Here is a 25,800-nt window from a genome sequence, read left to right as displayed (position 1 = left end):
CAACAACTACAACCAATCTCAATACAAATATAAATCATCACAGCCCATTCAAACATTATAAAATTCATTCTAAGACCTAGAAATCACAATTATAATGAAAGAAGTAAAGATTAGAAGAGTTAAAACTCCCCTTTGAAGCTCTAAGTTCAAGCCATAACCATTGCTCTAGAGAATTGGAAGAATTTAGCTACTCCTAACCATCACCACAGCTCCACCAAAATTCCAATTCGGTTCAGCCATGAAGAACAATGAAGATGGAATCTGCAAGGAGTGATTTGCCGTGAAGCTATGGTCCTTCGTTCTCTCTTCCTCGCCGCTGGTCTCTTCAATTCACGCCGCCTCCAGCTCGTGAGTTCCTCCCGCCCGCTTGCGTCTTCGCCTCCGCGCGTGTGTGTGTGTCGGTTTGCTCCTGGGTTTTTGAATAATAGGTTTTGTGGGGTATTATTCACGCCGCCACGTCTTCTGCCTCAGCGCCGCTTGCGTCTCTTCCTTTCGGGTCCCCCTATGGTGAATGTAATATTGGATATTAGGGGTGGAGCAAAACGCAGCGTTTTGCTCCCCCTTTTATTATTTTATTTTATTTTCTTTTTTTTAATTTATTTTTTCTTTTCTCTTTTTTTTTATTTTCAAAATCTTCCAAAAACCTGCAAGCAAAAATTCAAAGATAAGGTAGCATTAATTGTCCTCAAAAATCAATTAGTCATAATTAAATCAAAACATGACAATTTTGCCCCTATAAAATAATAATTCAAAAATAAGTCAATTAAGGCAAAAAGGGACCAATTAAGCTGACAAAACTCATAAAAGATACCAAAATATAAAATAATTGAGTTTGTCAACTCCCCCACACTTAGCCTTTTGCACTCCTGGGCAAAACTTCATTAAAGAAGAATTCAATAGAGAGACTCAATGCAAGCAAACATTAAACTAACTAAGCATGAATGTGCAATTAACTCAAGTAACCTTTATTCTTAATTAATCAACAATCATAGAATACTTCAGTGCAAAGAAATTAACACAAGAAACATAGCAAGATAAAGGAAGAGAAACATAATAGAGCTCACATAAGGTACAAGTGTTTCACTCATCTCTCAAATGGGAAAAATTTCGCTCAATCCACCTAGATTAGCACCTACCATAAGCTTGTAGAGATTCTAGGATCTCCACTACTAACATACCTTAGACTCATGATCAAGGGGACTTCAAGGGTTGTAATGTCGAAAAACAAGGCCAAATGAATGAATGGACTAACAAGTGAAATGCATGAGTAATAAAGTATCAACTCAAAGTGAGCTTAAAGTACAATCATGAAACAACACCAATGTGTAGATTTTAACCTTTTGAGAAAGAAATCCTTGCTCTTCAAACCACCATGGAATGCCTTATTTCAAATTTATTCTTTTGTTGCAACTTATTTTCTCTCCTTTTTTTTTTTATAACTTTCTTTCTTTGGCTTTTTCTAAACATTTTCTTCTCTTTCTTGCCTTTTTCTATTTCTTTTTTTTTTTTGGCATCCAAACCCAAGAAGGCAAAGATATAGACATTAATGATGTACTTTTCAAAATGAAAAAAACCAAATTTAACTCATGCAAAAACTTGTTAAAAAAAATGAATGGAATGAAAGTGAAGGCTCAAAGGGGTGAACAAAGGTTAAATGAAGTGGTTTGTGTTTGGGTAAAGGTCTAGAAATGAATGCCCCTATTATCTTCACAAATCTAGGTATTAATGCAGTTTTGAAAAAGAATCTAGACAAGTTCTAGAGGTTAACCAAAACTAGGTGAAAATCACACAAGATGAGAAAATATATGGCTCAACAATCCTTCCATCAAGGCTTTCTCCAAGATGTTTCCTCCTTAATGATCAAGCTATGAAACAAGGTTAATAACACTGCACTAAAGGCATTCTACTATGCTAATAAACTAAGAACAGAAATCACTCAAATCAAATGCAATCAACTCAGCCGAGCAATATTCACAAACATTGTGCAAAAAGATTTTAAAAGAGATGCCCAAGGATTACAAAAGTCAAAATTCAGCAACAGAGAAAACAGCAACTCGCCCATACAGCAGTGCAGAACACTGAGACGAATGAAAACAGGAGGACATAGAAACCAGCAACAAAATTCCTAAGCAAGAATTACTCTCAAATGATGCGATGCAATTCAGAAAGAAATCAACAATAAGGCAAAGAAGAGGAGCATTATAGCAGCAATACTTAGGAAACATGTGCAAATCCAAAGGCAAATTTTTTTTTTTCAAGAGAAAGCTCAACAACAATCCCTCCCCCACACTTAAATTTTGCATTGTCCTCAATGCAAATCCCAGGACAAGGTAATGACAAGAGAGAAAAGAGGATCAATAAGGGAGTAAACAAAAAACAAAGTTACTTTTCTACTAGACTAACTCCCCCACACTTATCCTTTTCAATAATTCAGTTAAGCACAGTTAATCGATGCAAAGTTAAGAGAGAATAAGTGAGGAGGAAGAGACAACCTTGTGCTTAAAGCGCCTTAGACTCTTAAAAGAGAAATTCTCATCAATAATGAGAAAACATAAAGTTTAGCAAAAAGGATTGCTCTTGATGATTGCACTTTCTTGGTGGTGGCTCAGGGTCAATTAAAAGAGGTCCAAGAGCATATGGTGGAGTTTTGGTGTTGAGGAGATCCCTTCCAATTATGTGCCTGCACAAAAACAAGCCAGCAGCAGTACCAAATCTAGCAATAGAGACTTCAAGATATTTCAAATAAAGTAAGACATTTTATGATCCAGGCTCTTCAAGTAGCTACAGCATCCAAGAAAGTCAATGATACCCCCATCAGTAGGAGTCAAACAATCATTTAAAGTTTCAAAACACTTAGGTTCATGTGACGTGGAAATGAAGAATCCAACTGACAGTTATTGGAGTACAGCACATCACTATCACATTCACAAGAGGTGGGAGGTAAAAGCATGAAAGCAGAAGAAGATTCATGCAGAATACTACTATTGACACAGCTAACTAAATCAGGAGGCAAATCACAAGACACAAAACTTGTTGGAAAGACTCATCTACATGCATAATTTTGTCAATCAAAATTTCAGAGTCTTTCTCAACAACACTAGAAGCTACTAACTCAAAGGAATTATCATGCAATTGGTTTTCAAGGCAATGATCATTCTCACATTTGTCATCAATAATTGCACTCAAACAAGATTTAGCAACCTTAATGTTCTCATACTTACCAATAACAGCACTTTCAACACTAGGAAGAGAAACATGGTTGGCATGTGAATCATCACACAAAACAGCATCGTCATCCAAATCACTACCACTAAGAGCAACAAGATGAGTATTAGCATGTTCAAAAACATGAGGGGATTCACAGACAATTTCTTCATCCGCCTCAATATCACTCATATTATCAAAAGCTTTAACAGGAATAGTAGTTATAGCACAAGGGTCAATCTCCTCAAGAAGAGGAGCAATATTACCTGATGTAAGGCACGAGTCCTTGTGAGTTGTGGGATGTTCTGCTTCATCTCAGTCTCTTGCATGAGTGAATTTGGATACTTTGATTCATCCTTCCCCATCCCAGATTCAATTTGCGCTATATCACTCAAGAACTTTCCCAATGCACTTTGACATTCTTCTAACTCTTCCTCTGATTCCTTAGAAATTCCAGATATTTCTACCTCTTCAAGTAATCCATGGTAGTATGAATTTAAGCGGTCGTAAGCTTCTCTTAAAAATTGTATCTGGTCCTTCTTAGGAATAGTAAGAAATGGGTCAGGTTCATTGAATTGATGTTCATGAGATTGGGGGAGAGAATGGTACGAGAATGGATGGGGATGAGGTTTGGTGGTAGTATTCATATGGAAAAGGAGGTGGTTCTTGGTGGTGTGCATATGGTAGAGATATATGATTAAAGTATGGTTGGTGAGGTTGGAGTGATGGGTTAGGTGATTGATGTGGAGGATGGTTCATCCAAGAGGGATCATGGGTATAGATGTGGTTAGGCATTTGAGACTCTAGCTGAGCTTGGAAGGAGTCCAACTGTTGTAACAACTCTTCAATCTCTTGAAAACATGTTGAATTAGAAGGTGCTTCATTCCATGTACTATTTCCTACAAAAAAGTGAGAGTGCGAGGGTAGATCATGATTGCTATTAAACCAAGCCATGAGTCACACACAATCAATTCCTAACAAGAGCCAATCTAAAGAAACTCAAAACAATCCTAAAAAGCTAGAAAAATCAGAAAAATAAAATAAAACACACAAATAGAAAAATCTGGAAAAATTCCAGAAAAGAAAGAAATTAGAAAAAGTAGGGAAAACGTTTGAATTTGGCAAAAATTTGCTGCGGCTAATAGCATAGCTATTAGTCTTGCTTAAAATGCCCAAAATCTTTAGAATACCAATTTTCAGAATTTTCTGGGCGAAAAAGTTTTAGTTCCAGCAAACTAAATTTTTTGAAAACTCATATTTTTGCCAAATTTTGGATGTAGATCCAACATTATAATGCAAAGGCATGGTTTTATACTAAGAACCGGAGGAGTATAATTAATTCAAACTCATGCTCGAAATGGTTTCTCTCTCTCTACACGCACGCACACACAATTGTTGGGATCCGTTTCGTGTTGATTAGCTTTTCGTTAAGTGCATGTGGCACCCCATTTAATACTAACTCATCAAATAATAATATAATTTCTCCATTAGGACTCTCCCGTTGAACACGTAACTAGTTTAATTCTTAACATGTGAAATTCAATGATGAGAGCCTTTGTCGTTCACCTTGGGGTTCCCAATCAAAATAAATCCAAGCAATACAATATAGTGCAAAACTCGGGTCGTTTCACTTTGAGGAGCCTTTATTTGAAATCCTAAGCAACTAAGTATCAAAAATAAAGAATTGACTTGAAAAGGGATTGATTTTCTTGTCCTGATTGGCAAAATTTAAAAGGATGTAAAATGAGTAAATAATTTTTGGATTTTTAGTTTTATAAAATGGATATGAATGAGATAAACAAAGAGAATTAACAAGTGATAGCAATTGGAAAAGCAATCCTCTAGCACAATGATTAAGGCTATCATTACTTCAATTAATTTGGGAGTTAGCTAAATTCAAAAGACTCTAAGGGCCACCCCCTAGACTCGGTTTAATTAGAATAGTCAACACCAAGCCACCTTGCATATTAATTATTCACAATTAAACTGTTTCAGCACAATTAGCCAAAAAGAAAATCAAAGAAAAGCAATTAACATTTTTAGTCCAATAACCAAGCCACCTTGAATTACCACTAAATGTTCACAATAATTTCAAAACATAGTCTGACCCAGTACAATGTAAAAATTAAAGCTAATCATAGCATAATGTTAAATGCTAATCAAAGATTCCAACAACTATAACCAATCTCAATACAAATATAAATCATCACAGCCCATTCAAACATTATAAAATTCATTTTAAGACCTAGAAATCACAATTATAATGAAAGAAGTAAAGATTAGAAGAGTTAAAACTCCCCTTTGAAGCTCTAAGTTCAAGCCATAACCATTGCTCTAGAGAATTGGAAGGATTTAGCTACTCCTAACCATCACCACAGCTCCACCAAAATTCCAATTCGGTTCAGCCATGAAGAACAATGAAGATGGAATCTGCAGGAGTGATTTTGCCGTGAAGCTATGGTCCTTCGTTCTCTCTTCCTCGCCGCTGGTCTCTTCAATTCACGCCGCCTCCAGCTCGTGAGTTCCTCCCGCCCCGCTTGCGTCTTCGCCTCCGCGCGTGTGTGTGTGTCGGTTTGCTCCTGGGTTTTTGAATAATAGGTTTTGTGGGGTATTATTCACGCCGCCCACGTCTTCTGCCTCAGCGCCGCTTGCGTCTCTTCCTTTCGGGTCCCCCTATGGTGAATGTAATATTGGATATTAGGGGTGGAGCAAAACGCAGCGTTTTGCTCCACCCTTTTATTATTTTATTTTATTTTCTTTTTTTTTAATTTATTTTTTCTTTTCTCTTTTTTTTTTATTTTCAAAATCTTCCAAAAACCTGCAAGCAAAAATTCAAAGATAAGGTAGCATTAATTGTCCTCAAAAATCAATTAGTCATAATTAAATCAAAACATGACAAATAGAAGAGGAAGGGAGGATATTAAGAAAAATGACAATGGTATTTTAGGAAAAACATGTCATATTTCTTATAATTAACTAACTTACCTAACTTTCTTAATCTAATCAAATTAGTTAAATAGGTTTTATACTAAGGACCGGAGGAGTATAATTAATTAAACTCATGCTCGAAATGGTTATCTCTCTCTCTACACGCACGCACACACACATATGTTGGGATCCGTTTCGTGTTGATTAGCTTTTCGTTAAGTGCATGTGGCACCCCATTTAATATTTTTCAGTTTCACTCATCAATTATATTATAATATAATTTCTCCATTATTCTGTTTTATTCTCTCCCGTTGAACACGTAACTAGTTTAATTCGTTTAACATGTGAAATTCAACCTCATTCTTTCACTGTTTATTGGCAATTTATACCAAATTATTTCTCCATTCTTTCCTGGGATCACATATATGCAGCGCAAGATGCTTCATTTCATTCATAGGTGAAATTTCGGCTGTTTTTAAAACAATTCAGTAGTTGAATAAATTTGAATTAGATTTGCGTGTATACTGATGAGATATATGTAATTTATTATAAATTGGCAAGGAAGATGGCAAGTTGTTCATATACAGACAACTATATATATTCACAATGTATGTGTGTATAAGATCAAAGTTCAATTCATAATGAAATTTCGTTGATTAATTTATAGCATTCGAATTTTGCCCACATTTTTGTTCGATTTTTTCAGCCCTGACGTACGGACCACACACATTGAATCATATGTAACAAACCTACGTTATTAATTAATATCTTACCCTAATTAAGTCTTTTAAGAATATTTTACCAAACCTCTCAACTTTTCTTCCCCATTTTGATTAAGTTGGCCCGCCCATTCTTTATATATCCATTCATGTTTGTTAAAATAATTGACTTCTTGCTTCCTTCTCCTTTTTTATTTTTGGGTTCTATTTTATTTTCCTTCTCCAGTGCTTTCATGATCTCCCATGAACATGGAATTCACCTGACTAGTTTTTTTCCCGTTTAACGTGAAATTGAACTTCAGTCTTCGACTCTTCTTGTTAGCTATTCAATTCTAAATTCTTTATTACATTTTCCCCCCTTTGGTTCAGAATTATGCCGTGCAAGATGCTTCGTTGCATTTGAGGTGAAACTTATGCTGTTTTTCTTTTTAATTCAACTTGAACTTTGCTCAGACTTTGCTCACATTTTATTGGTGAATCATTTACAATTTTTTTTCCTAGGCATATATATCATATAAGAAGCAATCATGTTCAAAGCATTAAATATAGGCACATTTTTCGGTAAAAATTTAAAAATTGATTCATCATATTGTGAGAAGTTAGTTTCTTTCATTAGACCCAATCCCTGTTAATCCTAGTAATTTATTTAAGGGTAAATCAAACTTCGATTTATATATTAGTAATTTAGTAGCCTCGTGAACATTTCCCAACTATTAAGGAAGATTGTTTTAAAAAATTTGATAAACATGTGAAATAGGTATATAAGACTAGCATTAATTTTCCAATTAGGTCCTACATTACGAAACAGATGAGTATATTTTAAAATTGGAGTATATAGTTTTGTTTTTTAAATCAAACTTCATACTTTCCAAACATTGAATTTAATTTGATGTGAAGTAATGCTCATATGGTAACGAAATATCAATTACCTGCTGTTACAATTACTTGCAAATAATAAAGAAAGTGGTCCAAATTAGGTTTTCCTAAGATGAAACATATTCTCAATTAAACCCATTCTTCTTCCATGAAAGACTTTGCTGAACGTAACTTTGAACCAAGTGCATATGTTAGTAACATCATAAATAGGCAATAGTGCAGTAATAATCTGATTATAATAATAAATTCAGGCTATTATATTTATATTGTCTATTTATAAACTCTCTTCTCAACCATTGGATCGGAGAATATTGAGAGGCCTCATTTCATGTGAAGTAGTCCAATATTGACTTCCCACGCATAACTAAATTTCTAGGAACGTCATAATTCTTCATTATATATTTTCATGTATGAAAAAGGACTCATGTTTTCACAAGAAGGGTTAATTATTAAATAAATGGAGCTTAATATGAACAGCTTGATCGATGTCTGAATTAAAACTAATACAAAGATTTGAACATTGAACATAGACGATTCAGATTAATTAAAGCTTGATCGTGTGGGCCCCAATTCTTGTTCAACATATAAGATCTTCACCGTGTGTGATGACTTCAAACTTCCCGGACCGTGGAATATATAATATTGAATCATACAAGGAAGTGTAATTTACGGGTGTTTTCTTCTTCTTTTTAATATTTATTTTTTCGTCTTATATATATATATTCAAGTCAATTAAACGCAAAATTTAATTAATATACTAGTTATTTGGATCTAATCAACCTACACTTTTCTTAACTCTTCTTTTATTAGACGTTGGTTAGATATAATAGAGATTATTTGCCTTCAGGTAATTTTTTCTTTAAATTTTTTTGCCAGGACTTCTTTAAATTATTATCATAAATTAAAAAACTAAATTAAATACGGACATAATACTGAAAAACGCATGACCTTAATTAACTTCTGTTGAAATTCAAGGTATCTTCATTTATTTTTTAAAAAAATTAAGAATTTAGGTGTAATCTTGGTTGTTGCCAAAGGACAACTAAATTTCATGCAAATGTATGGCGTACCGTACACTCCATTTTTCAATAAATAAATAAATAAATCAAGGCCAACTAAAATCTTGAATTGTGAAATATGTTTGCAAAGGGAAAATGACACATAGGTCCAAGTTAAGATACAAAATGGCACTTTGAAGCCTTGGAATTTTAAAATAACGCATTTTGGATTTAATAAGGCACACGCAAAAATTTCCCTTTCTCTCCGCCAAATTAGTGAAACGAGGAAGACCCAACAAATTAAATCAGCTATATTGATAATGGATAAGATTATCTTTTGACAAAAAACGATTAGTGGTTTTAATTTTACCAGCCTGAATGTTATTTATATTATTCAAAGTGTATATTTTAAACTACGAAGAAAAATACTGGACGTTGATTTTTAGATGTAGGAAGGGTTGGTTGATGTATAAATTTGCAGCGGAAGTTATATTAATTTCATAAATGATTTATTTAAACCCCGCGTGGAGAATTAATCAACATATGTGGCTTACCATTGTTATGCGTATTTTAACAAATAAGCATTCTTGTTTTGATAATTTAGGACGTGAAGGTTAAGGTCATATCGTGCCACTTTTTTACAATAATTGATCTCTTGAATTTTGCCGAAATTTAAATTAAATTACGCAGCACATTCATCAATTTTAATAATATAATAACAGCGGTTAATTGCTTCTAAGAGTACATGTCAAGAGTGAAGACATGCACAGGTGAAACTACTCAGACATTTGACTTTGTATATTATTTATGGGAAGCAACAAGAACAACAAATCATTTCTAGACGCAAAATAAAACCAAAATATTTTTCATAGTATTCTTATTCTTTCTAGCTATATAATTATGATAGAACTGCGCTATAATATTTTGCTTCCCTTATTCTTTTATCGAGAACGGCACTTGATGATCATCTGCATGAAAATAAGAACCAGAATGAGATTGAAGGCAGACATTAATTCTAAAAAGATGAATAACAACATTGTTACAAGACATGGCTGATTTACAAAATAAAAGTTAATAAGTATGCGTACAAGGAAAGTTTTCTCTCGGTTTACGTAGAAATGTTTACAAGTATTTAAGATAAGCAGATATAAACAAAATTTAATTAGGATCTCTTCACACTTTGGAGTAATGTTAATTCCAAGAAGGATGAGAATCTAAAAGCTGTTTATATAGGCACTTAAATTACTAAAAAACTCTTTAATAATATAGCAAATATGTGAAAGTTAATTCATTTATTACAACCCAAACTCTCTCTCTCTCTCTCTCTCTCTCTCTCTGTGTGTGAAGGACCTGTTCATTTTCATTTGTCATGTTCAAATTAAATTAAGAACCTAATAACATGTGTGTGTGTGTGTGCGTGCGAGCGAATTACCTGAAAATGAAATTGGAAAGAGTCAAGGATGACCCCCATTGGAACGGACATCCTGACCATTAGGGACATTAGTGGGACGTCTTATAGTGGTGCCCTGGGTCTGAGTGCTACTAGAAGTTGGGGCAGGGCTAATAGCTGTCTGCGTCTTTATCTTTGAACTCATACTGCTCCTTCCACCACAAATTAAAAGGTTCTGATATCTTCTTCAAAAGATTGCTTGTAATTTGATAATCAGAGAGCTAGCAAGGGCTTGCAGTACTAAAACTCATGAATCAGATATCTATATATATATGTTCAGTCAAGGTATTATATGATCCATGTTGGTTGATGAAAAGTGTGAGAAAGTTAAGGAAATGGGAATAATGAGGTAATTAACAGACTGGTTGTTGGGGAAATTTACATGCAAATACATGTCAATTACTGTCTAACACTCTGAACTTACGTTTCGAAGTTGCACTTTGAAACTTCATGTGCGATTAAGGTTAATATTGCGGGTCGTCTTGAGATGAGCCTTCTTCCACACCGTGTCTGACCACTTCAACTTCAAATCTCCACATACATTATAAATTGCGTTAGTTTTTGAACCATAATTTACAGCATACTGTAATTAATTAATCTCATGCTCGAAATGCTTATATGTGTGTAGATATATATATATATATTTGTATATGTTGGGATATTTTTCATGTTTATTAGCTTTCCGTTATGTGCAAGTGGCACCCCATTTAACATTTTTGGATCAGTTTGACTACTCATCAATTTTTGTTCATATTTTCCCCCACGAATACGGAACAATCAAGTCTATGTTATTTAACGTGAAATTCAATCTCAACCTTTGACCATCAACTCTTATTTATTGGCAATTTATATCAAATTTCTCAATTCTTTTGTGGGATTGAATTATGCCGCGCCAGATGCTTCTTTGCATTCATAGATGAAATTTAAGCAGTTTTTAATTCCGTGATGAATGCATAGCGTACAACAATACTAACATCATTACAAAATTAGTTTTTTGTTTGAAAGTTGAGTAGACTTGAATTAGATTCGCGTAGTAGATACTGAGAAGTAACCAGATAAAGCGGTTACCATATTATTATATATGATTTGGTGATGACAAGCAATTCATTGGAAATTGGCAAGGAAGATGTATACAGATAAGATCAAAGTTTAATTCATAATGAAATTTCGTTGATTAATTTACTTAAATTAAACCAAAAGTATTTATCGGTTTCAATTTACCACTTCTGAATCAGTCCAATATTATTATATTGTTCTCCCTTGCTTCATTACATCTCCTAATAATTAAGATCAAAGTGTAATTCATAACTATTCATATAAACAATAGCATTAGTGCTTAAATTAATTCCTGAAATAAAAAAAAATCCACGATGAGTTGGCTTGTGGTCTTTGAGTCGTTTTCTTCTCCGAGTATGACGACTTTTTCACCCTTCACGTACGCACCAGGTACGTTGAATCATATGTAATATAATTAATTAAATAACGAGCCTTGTATAATTAAATTTCTTTCCTGATTAAGCATCTAGTTAAAATTCTTTTGTTTTGGTCTTTTAATATAGGCGATTCCCAAAGAACCAAAAAACAAAAAAAGGAGAGAGAAAGCAATTCCCTTTCGTCTCCCTATAATCATTTTTTTAAAAATATTTTAAAACCTATCAAATTTCCTTCTCCATTCCGTGTTTGTCAACTTTTCCTATTGAACATTTTTCAAGCTTACCCATTCATTTTTTTTATATATACTTTAAACTAATTACTCTTTCTATTTTATTTTTTATTTTTTTGGGTGCTATATATATTTTATTTCCCATCTACAGTTCTTTTATTCTCTCCCATAAACACGGAATCGATCTCATGAATTATTCTTTTGACATGAAATTCAACTTCAATCTTTGAATCTCTTTAAATTCTTAAGTATATGTTTTTGTTTCCTTTTGTGTTGAATTATGTCGTGTAAGATGCTTCATTGCATATTTGAGGTGAAATTTATGCTGTTTGTCTTTAATTCAACTTGATCTTTGCTCAGACTTTGCACACATCTAATTGGAGAATTATTTACGAGTTTTCATTCAATAATATCGAATCATTCTCTGAAGAGTAATCCCCGGGGTTTTCTTTTTATTAATGAATGGTACTGTGACATTAAATGAGCGGTAAAAATAAAACGAATTAATAATTATAAATTACAAACTTAATTTATTTCTGGACGGAGGTAACATGTAGGGTGTAGATGTTATAAAGATGAGAGAGATAAGCGTAGAGATTTTATATTGACGCCTCATGATGAAAATATTTATCATTATATATGATGTGGCATGCTATAAATTATATATATATTGTTTATTTGAAGTAGTCCAATATGGACTTCCCACGCATAACTACATTTCTAGGAACGTCATAATTCTTCGTTATATATTTTCATGTGTGAAAAAGGACTTAATATGAACAGCTTGATCGCTGTCTGAATCAAAACTAATGCAAAGGTTTGAACATTGAACATAGACGATTGTGATTAATTAAAGCTTGATCGTGTGGGTCCCAATTCTTGTTCAACATATAAAATCTTCACCGTGTGTGATGACTTCAAACTTCCCGGACCGTGGAACATATAATATTGAATCATACAAGGAAGTGTAATTTACGGGTGTTTTCTTCGTTTTTTTTAATCTTTATTTTTTTCGTCTTATATATATATATGTATTCAAGTTAATTAAACCCAAAATTTAATTAATATACTAGTGAGCTGGATCTAATCAACCTACACTTTTCTTACATATAATTGAGATTATTTGCTTTCAGATAATTTTTTCTTTAAATTTTTTTGACAGGACTTCTTTAAATTGTTATCATAAATTAAAAAAACCAAATTAAATACGAACATAATACTGAAAAACGCATGACCTTAATTAACTTCTGTTGAAATTCGAGGTATCTTCATTTATTTTTAAAAAAAATTTAAGAATTTAGGTGTAATCTCGGTTGTTGCCAAAGGTGAACCAAATTTCATACAAATGTATAGCGTACCGCACACTTCATTTTTCAATCAACAAAAAAAAAATCAAGGCCAACTAAAATCTTGAATTATGAAACATGTTTGCGCAGGGAAAATGACACATAGGTCCATGTTAAGATACATAATGGCACTTTGAAGCATTGTAATTTTAAAATAACGCATTTTGGATTTAATGAGGCACACGCAAAATCTCCGCCAAATTATTGAAACAAGGAAAACCCAACAAATTAAATCAGCTATAGGAATAATGGATAAGATTATCTTTTGACAAAAAACGATTAGTGGTTTTAATTTTACCAGCCTGAACGTTATTTATATTATTCAATGTGTATATTTTAAACTACGAAGAAAAAATATTGGACCTTGATTTTTAGATGTAGGAAGGGGTGGTTGATATATAAATTTGCAGAGGAAGTTATATTTTAATTTCATAAATGATTTATAAAAACACCTCGTGGGGAATTAATCTACATAAGTGGCTTACTATTGTTATGCATATTTTAACAAATAAGCATTCTTTTTTTTTTTTGATAATTTAGGATTTGAAGGTTAAGGCCATATCATGCCACTTGTTTACAATAATTGATCTCTTGAATTTTACCGAAATTTAAATTAAATTACGCAGCACGTTCATTAATTTTAGTAATATAATAACAATGGTTAGTTACTTCTACAGAGTACATGTCAAGAGTGAAGACATGCATGAAGGTGAAACTACTCAGACACTTGACTTTGTATATTATTTATGGGAAGCAACAAGATCAACAAATCATTTCCAGACGCAAAACAAAACCAAAAAAAAAAAGTTGACTAATATTTTTCATGTTATTCTTATTCTTGCTAGCTATATAATTATGATAGAACTGCGCTATAATATTTTGTTTCCCTTATTCTTTTATCAAGACCGGCACTTGATGATCATCTGCATGAAAATAAAAACCAGAATGAGATTCAAGGCAGATATTAATACTAAAAAGATGGATAACAAGATTGTTACAAGATATGGCTGAATAAGTATGCATAAAAAAAAAATTTATCTCAACTTACGTAAAAGTACTTATAAGTATTTAAGATAAGCAGATGTAAATGAGATTTAATTAGGATCTCTTTGCACTTTGGAGTCAGGTTAATTACAATAAGGATGAGAATCTAAAAAGTTGTTTATGCAGGCACTTAAATTGCTACAAATTCTTTAATAATATAGCAAATATGTGAAAGTTGATTCATTTATTACAACGCAAACTGCATGGGAACCAGTTTCGGTGCTTATTGTAGGATAAGCATTATGATGCTCATTGCTGCAATGAAATCTGAATCATACAAAATTAGTTTTAATAGTCTAGATTTAAAATTTTCAGTTAATAATTTTATATAAAAATTTATTTTTTGAAAAAACTTGCAGTTAAGATATTACATTTATTTTGAATTATATACCTATTAAAAGAAAAATATTTTTTTAAAAAATAAAAATATTAAATACTAAACCTTGACCGTCCATATTGAATTTGGATAATTGAGATTTTGTGAGTATAACTGTAATTGGTTCCAACTACATGTGTGTGTCAAGGACTCGTTCATTTTCACATGTCATGTCCAAATTAAATTAAGAACCTAATAACAGAGCATCAAATTTAGCCCTCGTGGCAAGTTCATCATGAAGATCTGGTTTGAAGGTCTTGAATTTGAAACCAAGAATTTGATCCCCAAAAAAGAAATAACGCACAACCCATCTGTTTTTCCTAATGGAAAAAATAATTTACACGAATAACGAAAAGAATAAATAATGTATACGAACCTGAAAATGGAACGTAGAGATTTATGGTTGTCGACCAGCGGGGGACCTGACATCTTTAGTATTAGGGATTGAAGTGGGATCTTTTATATTGGGGCCCCTCGTCTGAGAGCCAGATGGTGTAGAGTTTCCCTGATTTCCCTGACTTTTGCTAAAAATATCCCTCTTATCTGGAATTGATGTGCCATTTCTTATATTGGAGCCCTGGTTTCGAGAGCTCATACTGCTCTCCCTCCTTCACAAAGCTAAGCTGCTGCTTCTTCAAAAGATTGCTTTATAATAATTTGATGAATAAATAGCTAGGGTTTGTCGTGAAACCCATGAATTAGATACCTGTATTTATATCCATGTATGGCGAGCTAAGCTAGGTATCCACGTTCGTTGATGAAAAGTGTGGGAAAATTAAAGGAAATGGGAATATATAATGAGGTAATTAATAATCAAGTGATTGTTGAGGAAATCTTCATGTCAATTGCTACTGACTTTGAACTTGCCGAGGTTAGTTTGATTATTTGGATAAAAATTTAGGTCAAATTTTTTATATTCATTATGTTAAGTTTTCCAATTACACATAACTATATGTTCTTTTTTGGTTTCATGTGAATTTATAATTAAATACTATTAAATGCTACTCCCTCCGTCCCTTATTATAAGCAATCTAGCTGGGACTCCATTACCCAGATCAAAAGTTAGTTAAAGACAATAAATAGGTAAAATTAAAAGTTTTTTCTTCAAAATACCCTTATTTATGGAAGGGAGAGAGTATAAGAAAAAGAACAAAAAATTATTATTATAATAAAGAGGATTATAAAAGAGAGAGAAATGATAGTTTGGAAAATGAGATAATAAATATATTGAATATTAAAATAAATAATTAATGAGGACAAAATAGAAAATTTACCACAAAAATTTAAAACAACTTACAAATGTTGCTTATATTTAGGGACAAAAGGGAGATGGTGGTTTCTTGTAAAAAGGGACAGAGAGAGTAATATTTTAAAAATAGGACATATGATCATATGTGATTAGAAAACTTAACATAATAAATACAGACAACTTAATGTAAATAATTTAAGGTCATCAATTAATTGATCGTCCTTGAGTGCATGGGGCAACCCATTTAATATTTTTGAGTGGGGCACATCAATTTTTGTTCATATTCTCTCCTGTGAACACGGACTAAGTTTCTTTATTTAATGTTAACGCGAAATTCTAGTGTGACCTTCGACTCTTCTATTGCTGGCATTGTATACCAAATTTCTCTCAAATTTTCGTGGCATTGAATTATCAATTATGCCACCCAAGACGGATTCAGTGCATTTATAGGTGAAATTTAAGCTTCCAAGAAAAAAAAAAAAAACAGAGAGAGAGAGATCAAGAGGATTCTCTGATGAATACATATCGTATTACGATAATAAACTGAAACCCTACAACATTATTATAAAATTCTACCTTTATATAGATATATACACTTCTTATATATTAAATTAAATCAACTTTATCGGATATGGTACTTTTCCCAACATCACTATATACACATACACACACATATGAAGGTGTCTTGTGTTTTTTGAATAAAATATTTCTTCGTTGCATCTGATTAATGTTTTGTGCACGAGGATGAATTTCTCAGCGTTTTTCAGGTTTTCGATTGAAAACAGGAGATAAACTGGGGCGCAACTGTGAAACTTGGAATTGAAATTTGAAAACGCAGCGTTTGATTGTGTCCAATTCGGAAAATTGTTGGCGCATTATGTTACTCCCATGTGGCAACACAGGCGCTCCTCCGCTGGGTCCAGCTTGTTCAATGGGCTTTCATCCATTTTGGGCCGATCCATTCATAACAGAATACAGGGAATGCCATTAGAAAGAGATGGTATTTTCTAATCCCACCTTCCTGTGTTTACCTAATTCTATATAACAAATAATTACTCATGTCAAACACTGTTTTAAATTATTTTTCTCAATTATAATCTCAGTTCATATCTCTTATTTTTAATCCGTTGTATTAGACGGGATCCCGGAATTTTTTGGTTTTCTGGTTTTTAATTTTCTTTCCAAAATCGGCCTTTTCTTCTTTGGAGCCATTTACGTTAACAGCAATAAAAGTAAAATAATATGCCATGCAGAATGGCGTTTTGGGATCCACCTTCCAGTTTGGACCTTCGGATTCCTGTTCTGGGCATTTTTGCCGCTGTTCTGGGCCTATCATGCCCTGGTTATTGGGTGGAAGCCATTTTTCATTTCTGGAAAATCACTATTGGGCTCTACTGGGTTCATGCCATTGGCCCATTTTGTTTCATATCCAAGAAATGATTTGGGCTAATTGTGACTTGTCTTTTCTCATCTATCTTTATTTATTTACTTAGCAACGTGTTTTATGTATGATTTGCTTTATATGCCATTTAGCCGTTTAAATACAGGAAAAAATTATTTTGAGGACTTCTCAACCTTAAATCAGGATTTCATGCATACACATGAACATATTTTGACATAATTGTAGGCACCACATTCAATGATATAAACATTAGAATTTTGCATATAAAACGTGTTACGTTTACACCCCTTGTCTAAGATTATCAATATATATATCACTTTTTGGAATTATCTACTTCAATACTTTTTTTTTTTGCCATTTATCTACTTCAATAGTTACACATTTAAACGCGGTACCTTTTTGACCAAAAAACAAACGCGGTACCTTCGTTTTTTTTTAACAGTCTTCAAATGTGAGTGAGTTTGATAAAGATCTTTTAGCTTCTGGGATAATTTAAAAAAAAAAAAATAAATGAACCAGACTCAACTATATGCCCCTATTTATACATCAAATTAATTGCCAAGACTGACCCTTCAATAATTTGAGGTCTTTTCTGGACGCTAAGCAAAGATACCAAAATACATAGAACCTCTCTCCCTTCCACAGGACCCAGTGGCAATTACCTAGAGAAAAGTAATGGTCAGAGAAAATTGCTCATTATACAGCCGTAATCTCAAGAACCTAAGGACTAGTACTCCCTTGACACGTGCATGCGAAAGTGTAGCTGTCATCAACTTGATCACCTTGACTGATAAAAGTTATCTTTATTTGAGCAATCATTACCTTCTGCTTTGTCCGGGGACCACTTGTAGGCTCTAGCCTTCTTTGTCTCCTTTCCTTCACGGGCATTCCAAAATTACAAATGAAGCATAAATTTACATTTTTATGTATTCTTATTCCCTAAGTAGTACATATAATGAATAGTGCAAGACGATCCCAACAATGAAGTCATTCATATATCAATAATATTTTCGGTTTTAATTATAAAAACTAGTTGATTAATTTAAAAAGATTAAAAAAAAATAAAGTTAGTTATTTATAATAAATATGTGTTATCTGTTCTAAAATATTCTTACTAATCAAGTGTATTATTGGCTAGAATTATCATTGTTAGAAAGAATATCTTGGGAAAAAATATATAAACATGAGAGACAAAGTCAACTGGGGTCTTATATTTATGACTAAAATAAAAGTTAAATAAGGTTTTATATTAAGGACAGAAGAGAGGATATCAGTACACATAACAAATTTTTTTTAAATAAATGGCATATTATTTCATAAGTTCTATTATTGTTTTCCATTTGCCATATGTCGAGCTCATCGCTGCGTGAATCTTTATTTGGTGACACTAACTGTATAATTCTTTTTTTAAGAAGTCATAGCTAGTATAATTTTGAGATGCCTTTTCTTATTTACCTTTTTTTTTCATGTATGATTTATTTTGTGCGCCATTTAGTTGTTTAGATAAAGGGTAAATTGATTTTGGCTACCTCAACTTGCCATCAAATTTTGAGAAATTTATTTTGTGTATTGTAACCTCTCAACCTTAAATCAGGATTGGATGCTAGCTATAATCAAACACATATTCTTTAGCACTAACGGTCTTCATCGTGATGATATATGGATTTTGAGGCATATAACGAGCCCTATTAACCGTAAGAAATGAACATAACCGTGGAGAACAAGAAGCTAGTAAGCATCTACACACAAGAACTTTGACCATTACACGATCATCAGGTGCAAAGAGCTTAGTTATATCTAGAAAACTAGGGCCGGGAGAGTTAAGATTAAAGTTCTCCATGAATCATAATCGAGCTTGAAGATAATAATCAAAAAAGCTAATCCGTATCACCATCATCATCATCATCAAAGGGGAGTATAACTTGGGCTAATTAGCAGCTCCGGCCTTGACAGCACAATGGGTATACTGAGCTTTTGCTTCTGACGACACTTCTTACTGGCAGAAAAGTGATTTTATTTGAATTCAAAATATCAATACTTTTGATAAAACATGTCAAAGTATCAATTATACAGTAATATAGATGAGTAAATTAAAATATTGACAGTCCTGCAGAAAGTAGGTTGTTATTTTCTAGCAATATTAATGATTTTTTACTCTATATATTATAAAGTTAAGTGATTTTTTACCTTAATAATATTTATTTAAATTGATTGCACTGCAGAAATTGATTTCTTCTAATTTATGGGATGGATATGGCTTCCATGAAGTTTAATAAACCATGAATATATGTGATTATGAATTTTCGCGAATGTTAATGAACAGAATTTACAGGGAAGTGTTATAGAACTTGTATGTTAATTACCACTCTGGTCTTTATTATGAAATCTTCTATTTTTGCCCTTATTAAATAGCTAGTATATTTTCTCTTACTCATTCCCCCTCTCTTCACCTTCATAATCAATAGAATCAAAATTGAAAATAAAATATTAGAAAGATATAAGTGACAAATAAAAAAGACCAAAATTCTTTCCTATAAGTGATAAATAATAAGGATCAGAGTCGTAGTTTTTAACAACATTGTGAAGGTTAAAAAAAAAAAAGCTAGGAAAATGCTGTGAGTTTCATTTAACTAACTGAGTTGGAGGGGACGGTATTTAAAGCAGATGGGAATAGGTAAATTTAAGGTTGTAATATTTTCTTTCGTTCAGGTTCAGGTATGCGTTTTAATACTTATTTAAACTTGGAATGTTTTAAATAGCATTGACTTTTTACCCATGGAAAAAGTTGAGCACGAAACCAAAGTAGATTAGAAAGCCAGCCACGTGCTTCAATAAAAAAATGCGGGTCATAAATATCAGTTTTCCATTTAATTGAGTGTTTGAATTCTGACCTTTAATTTCAAAGCGGACATTTTGATGAGAATAAATAAGGTTATAGCCTCTTGCACATGTTTAATTAGCTGTAATAAAGAGAAAGACATCATTAGCCATGTCGTCACAGTTAAGGTGCCTTAATTTGAGTCTTTCATTTAAAAGGGGAATTATAAATTACTCGTATTACGTAGTTGCGATTCGGCGATATTCAGTTGTGTGTGTCCCCATAGAAATATCAAATATCGGAGGTCACGGGCGGTAAAACTGTAACAAGTTTAAGTACTACTTATCACTTCATAACCAGTCATAATTATAAAATTAAAGTACAAACATAGTCCAATGCAATTATGCAAAGAACGTAACCACGTGTAAATTAAACCTTGCTCAATCTAATTTAAACCAATGCAAGATAAGGGGGGCCCACGCAGTTTAAAACAGCTATTATTTACCTATTGCACTGCCATATTATTCTCCCTTGACTTGACCGCCACACTCTGCATAAAAAGAAATTGGAAATTAATTAATGAGCAGAATATATGAACAAGATGAACAATAAGAAGATTACGCACAACATATTATCCATCGTATGCGTAGAAACTAACAAAAGGATTGTCATACTTTTTCTTAAATGGACATTTGAAGCAAGGATTTAAGTATAGTAAGACGATTACGCACAGTCGCGTATACGCAGAGCACCATTATCTTCAGGCCAAAAAGCTTTAGATAGGAGGCGAGTTTTTTTTTTTTTACCTGAAATATATTTTCATTCGATGGAAACGAAATACAAGCACCAAATCAAACCAGAATACAACCTACACAGTCCAAAAGGAAGAGGAAGAACACAACAAAATGACATCTGAACCAAGAACAAAGAACACACAAAGACAAACATCCGAAGCCGATACCCAACAAAATTAGGGGAAGAAAAGTTTGGCTCTTATCTACTATGATCAAAGGAAGTGGCATAGAGGGTGGTTGTATCACAGAAACCTCCTAGGCACGAAAACTGCACAAACAATGGCAGATTCAAGGGACCTTTCTATCGCAGAAGGTAAGAAACACAACCGGAAGTCAATGAAAACTTCCAGGGGAAAAATAATCATAGTAGAGTTCAGCCAACCTATTCCCCAAACAAAAATAACCCACCAGGAATGGCAATCAAAGAGACAACAAGAAGCACACCAACTAAAAGGCAAAAACAAACCACCCATCAAAGGTCTAGCGACTTCAGGGGGAACATAAAATCCAAAAGCATGACCGGGGAAAACCCCCATCCCCGGCGATTCCAACGTGACTTCATGGTGCTTGGGTGGGCGTAAGCGCCAGCCGCCGAGGTTCGCAGTAAAAGCTTTCAGATCTGTTTTGAGTAAGAGTCGCAGCTTCCATGATGTTCGCTTTTCCCTTGCTTGGCATGGTCTTCAGATGCAATGGATTCATACCCCAAAAGAGTAGTGCCTTGCTTGCGGTCGTGTGCATCTTCTTCTTTTCACCGCCGAAGTCTGTTTTTTGAGAAATCAGCCCCATTACCTTCAAAGCCCTACCGTCAAAGGCGCTGGCATAGTCACGACCTCCCCTATCAGAACCTTCACCGTACCCTCCAGCTCCAGCACCACCACCTCCTCTTCCACACCCACCCGCGTGAGCTTCAGCTCCTCCTCCCCTATAGCACTCGCACATAATTGAGTGGTGACTCAGAAATCACAGCAAGGATTACCAGAAGAAGGCAGAACTATAACTAAACTTACACCTGAGTAAAGCTCACAGGAAGATCTACTCACTCAAAGGGAAAGCGCACCCTTCTATCTATCTAAAGAGCGAGGATCAGTATCCGTTCAGCTCGCAGGAGAGAGAAGACATAAGACAATAGAATAAGGGGCTAAGCTGCGCATATGTAAACGTCAACTAGACTTCTTCTTTTTTTGGGTAAAAAAACATCAACTAGACTTGGGTGGTTAACAACCATATAATTCTTTGAACCACCAAATCCGGAGGCGTAGTATGAATTCTGGGCGAGGAAGAGGAAGGTAATGAAAGAGGAAGCTCGACGTAGTTCTTGGTACTAACAGAGCAATAAAGCTAAAAACAACAAGACTGAAATATAATGCCCTAATAACCAAAGCAGATGTCTACAACTACATCAGTAGGTGAATTTTTCTGTTGATTGACAGATCACTGTAAAGATGACCAGAAGAAGTACCAGTCCAGACTACCATTTCTGTACTAACAAGTGCCTTCTCTCGAACAATGACAGCAGGAGCAGCAAGCACCTTGCTTTCTTTAAGAGGCTAAACTTTAGGAGTAGCTTGATATGAATTATACCTGATAATGAAATGAGATTCGCGACGGACCACCTTAGGGAGAAGATATCCTGTGTGGTCGGGATTCGGGTCCCTGAAGGTCTTGGAGGGTTTGGGGGATGTGCAGGAGGACGTGGAGTTGCGGTGGAGAAAATAGATTGGGCGACAGGAATTCGAGTCCCGGAAGGTCTTGGAGTGTTAGGGGGCTGATGAGACGGAGAACTCATACTGATGCTGGAGAGATCGACGGAAGAGGATTTAATTTACTGTAAGTGAATGATGAAGCTTGATGAGCATTGTTTGTGCATTTATAGAGGGAGAGACAGAGATGGGATGTGAAGGTCAGATGCCAAGTTAGGGCTAAACTGTAAATGACCCTCGCTCTATACTACATATTGAAATAATAACAGAGCAATCATTTCGAGGATTTAATTATTATTCATCCCTTTCCTTCAGATTGATGAGAGGGCGGGAGGCAGGGAGGCAGATAGGGTTTAACTTGCTGTGAAGTATAACGGAGCTTGATGATCAGGGAGAAAGCGAAGGACAGATGCAGCTTGTACTGCCAGCGACATGGATATGGCCTGCTTTACTTTTTCTTCTATTTATTTCTCATTTCCTTCATGATAAAATAATCAATTACTCCTCCAAACCTTAATATAAGACCCATTTAACTAATTTGATTAGATAAAAGAAGTTAGGTAAGTTAGTTAATTATAAGAAATGTGACATATTTTTTCTAAAACACTATAATCATCTTTCTTAATACCCTATCTCCCTCTTCTACTTGATTATAGTTAAGGGAGTATCTATAGGGGTAATTTAGAGAAAATTGATAAATATGAGAAATGTGTCTTATATTTAGGACCAAAATCAACTCAACAATTGGGTCCTAAGGACCGGAGGAGTATTACAGGATAAAAGTGCACTTAGCACCCTAAAATATTTTTGAAGATGTATCTAACACCTTAAAATATTAAGTGGTGCAATTTTGATCCTAACATAATAAAAAGGGAGCAATCTCACCCTTACCCTAACAGATTTTCTAACTCCGTTATATCTTGTCACGGCTGGGCATTTTATTCCGTCAAAAAAGTTCCATCTGCTTGAATTAAATCCAATACTTCTTAGGTTTTGCGAAGGGCCATGTCGAACCAATCTTGGACTTGAAATCGGTGCTTGTTGGTCTTGTATGTCCATCGCTACCTCCAGTTTCACTGAAAAATCCAAGAAAGATGGATTATATGAAGAGGTAAAGCTACGCGAGGGCAATATCAGCTGGATTTTCTGCTGTTATGGCGGCCATTTCTGCAGAGCTCTCCATTTTGCAAGTTTTTTTTTTTTTTTTAAGAATTACTTTTATTAATTATGTTTATTAACTGGCCATAACCTTTGCAACAATGAATTGCCATTTTCTAATAGAATGTCCGTATACATTGAGCTAGAGGCTGAGATTAAACTTCATCTTTTGCGCATCATTGCCTCTGTCACTGATTTATCCCGACAGCCTCTTCGTAGATACAGTCACAAATTTCATTTTTGATACATATGTGGCAATTCCAAACATTATGTGCTACTATTTATAAAATAAATAAAACGCGCAATTATCACAAGATATAAGGAGTTAAAAAGTCTGTTAGGGTAACGATGAGATTGCTCTGTTTTTATCATGTTAGGGGCAAAATTACTCCCCTTGATATTTTACAGTGCTAGATGTACTTCTAAAAATATTTTAAGGTGTCGGGTGTACCTTTACTCACCATTGTATCATACAATTTTTGATAACTTGTTTTGATACTCTGTGCTTGCTAGTTATTTAAAAATATTTATTTATGGGTAACTTCGGAGATAGGGAGCCATGAAATTGACAGTGCTCGAGCTGGGCCATAACATCACTTTACTACGAAGCTGTGTATGTGAGTGAGAGAGCATGTGAAGTGGTGGGGTAAGTATGTCCATCAAAACATCGACAGTGAATTGCACCACTGCTAGCTTATACAAGTGGCTCTTTTTCAGTACAGAAAATGTTTTACTAAAAGAAAATTGTTTTCTCCAGCCAAAGTGTCTCTCATTTTCCAATTATAGCACAGCAAAATCCTTATTTTGCTGGAAAATAAGGAGCTCAGTCCAGCGGTACAGCATTTCCTGGAGTTCTCATAATGGAAGAAACCGAAATTAAAATAAAAGGGACAAATGGTCGATTGGTACGACAGGGATGGCGGAATCTAGAAACAAGCCTTTATTGTGAAAGACAAATTCGAAATGTTGGTACATCATCCTAGCCCGTCCCGCTCAAAATTATAACTGTTATAAATGATAAAAGAGCTCTTCTTCTGGGCTTATCACCAGACAAGAAACAATGCCTGCGTTCAAAACTGATGAATGAAACTGTTGTTTGTTTATATTCAAGCATTCCACTTTCCAAAATGGCAGCATCACTTGGATAAATTTTTATTTTTTACCGCGAACATATTTTCTTTACGCTTTTCATAAATAAAAACCTACATCAGTTTGACAGTTTCTACATTATTTATATTTTAGATTACTTGTATAAATCATGCAAAAGTATTTAGGGGAGAAATGGTAGTTTGGAGGTTCGCCTTTTTATTTTTCGTATTTTAAAGAACATTAATTTTTATTATTTACAATGAACATTATTTTCAAGAAAATATTAGCGAATAAAGAAGAAAAAGGAAAGGTAAAGTGGGAAGTGAGGGAAAATTTTGGGAAAAGTCGGCAAGGAAGGAGTGTGGCATTTCCTATACTGACTTAGAAAGTATCTCAGCTGTTTGTGTCGAGCCTAAAATTGCCTCACAAGACCAGTAGGGATTGGGTCTAGCAAAAAAGATTAATCCCCTATAATATAGAAAATTAAGATTCGAATCCCGACTAAAGAAGTACCTACATTTAATACTCAATAGTGCTCGAACTGGATTGTTCAACAAGGAAACATATGGCAAGAAGCCCAGAGATTGTTGAGGAAATTCACGCGCAAGCACAAATCCTCTCTTAACGGATTAACGACCCATTGCCACAATGGGAATGTTGGAATTCAACTTTGAAAACGCAGCGTTTTATTTCGAATATACTGCCTCTGATTCCAATTATAAGATCTCATTTATAAACTATAAATAAAATCTTATAATTAAAACCAGAGGTAGTATAATAAGTTAACGACCCAACATGAGTTGGCTTCACCCACGTACGGACCGGACATATTAAATGAATCCCTTAAGTATGTAACCAGCAAGCCTTGTTATTAAAAAATACTCTATCCTATTTCACCAAAAAAAAAAATCTATCCTAAGTGAGTATCTAATCAGAATACTTATGTTTGGGTCTCTTTTCTTCTCGCTTTTTTTAATAAAAAAAGT

The 25,800-nt window shown here is 33.9% G+C and overlaps 1 long non-coding RNA gene across 1 annotated transcript; it reads right to left on the bottom strand.

Annotated features, from left to right (window-relative positions):
• Positions 1 to 9,496: 9,496 nt before the first annotated feature.
• LOC114718167 (uncharacterized) lies at positions 9,497 to 10,405 on the bottom strand. The gene is made up of 2 exons (XR_003737787.1): positions 10,158 to 10,405; positions 9,497 to 9,693 (listed from the first exon to the last, which is right to left on the bottom strand). It is a non-coding gene; the product is annotated as an uncharacterized LOC114718167 (long non-coding RNA).
• Positions 10,406 to 25,800: the final 15,395 nt, after the last annotated feature.

This window comes from Neltuma alba, unplaced genomic scaffold, assembly GCF_004799145.2.
Source record: "Neltuma alba isolate B1F8T4 unplaced genomic scaffold, ASM479914v2 tig00011816_pilon, whole genome shotgun sequence".
Lineage (NCBI taxonomy): Eukaryota > Viridiplantae > Streptophyta > Magnoliopsida > Fabales > Fabaceae > Neltuma > Neltuma alba.
This window is presented reverse-complemented; position numbering and strand designations above follow the sequence as displayed.